A 1,135-nucleotide genomic window follows, 5' to 3' on the forward strand; every position below is an offset into this window, starting at 1 on the left:
AAATCTAAATTTAAAATGTTAAACTGTAAAATGTTTAAAAGACACAATGAAGAAAATTCTTGTAACTTGGGGTTAGACAAACAATTCTTAGACATAATACCAAAAGTATGATCTATGGGGAAAAACCTGATAACAGGATTTCATCAAAATTAAAAACTTTTACTGTATAAAAGACACTATTTAGAGAATATGAGAAAAAAGTCTTCTTATTAAAAGTATTTGAGTAATTTTAGACTTGTACACATTCTAAAACACTTTGTTATTCTATTTCAATAAAGTCTGCAGATACNGTGTGTGTGTGTGTGTGTGTATAAAAGAAAAGCAGGGGGAGAAGAAGGTAAAAGTGTAACTGGTCCCTCAGTCTTTGCACTAAGTCACCAACCTTCAAGGGCTCTGAGAAACAGTTTGAAAATCACTACTCTCATCTATCCCATTAGTGAGAAGTGGACATAATTATACACACAAAATGAAAAAAAATCTAGACAGAAAATGAAGAAGGGCTCATTCTCTCCCTTATATATGCAAACAAAGTAGGTTAGTATATAAGGAACTAGACATCTGTCCAAGCATACTGTTTGGTTTTAACTGATTCTGAAAGCTGTACTTTAAGAGAAAGATGCTTTTATGACTCCAGAATAACCTTCAGCACTCAATGCTGGATATCTTCAGATTTAGTAGAACTAAAAAGAACAACTCAAGTTATGAAATAGCTGTTGTAGTTAACAACATATGCATTGGTTATTGTATGACTTCCTAAACTCTGCACTATGGAAGTCTAATGTCTCCCAGTTGGTACTCCTAGAATACTGGTAAAGAAATGAATTTATTCCCAGTACTAAGTATAAACAACCAACAGCCTTGATCCCTCAGTAGACTGATTATCTTTACCAGAATCAAAAACTTTATTGAATCACTTCTTTCTGAGCTACACATTAAGTTTCTGGCAGGTACTATAACAAGGAAACTTAAATTCTTAGAAATACTAATTACTTATTTAATTGGAATTAATTTGAAATTTGGGCTACTATGCTGGAAAAAGTTTGACTTGAGTCAGCATTAAGGCTGGTTCTGGGAACCAACTGAGCTCAGAAAAATCTCACCATGAAAAAGGTGGTGTCCTTAGGATTAAGTGTCT

The 1,135-nt window shown here is 33.1% G+C and overlaps 1 protein-coding gene across 1 annotated transcript in view; it reads right to left on the minus strand.

Annotated features, from left to right (window-relative positions):
- Positions 1–1,135, minus strand: part of ATRX (ATRX chromatin remodeler) — a 261,336-nt gene that overhangs the window by 73,118 nt on the left and 187,083 nt on the right.

The sequence above is a fragment of the Crocuta crocuta genome, unplaced genomic scaffold (assembly GCF_008692635.1).
Source record: "Crocuta crocuta isolate KB4526 unplaced genomic scaffold, BGI_CrCroc_1.0 scaffold864, whole genome shotgun sequence".
NCBI classification, from domain to species: Eukaryota; Metazoa; Chordata; class Mammalia; order Carnivora; family Hyaenidae; genus Crocuta; species Crocuta crocuta.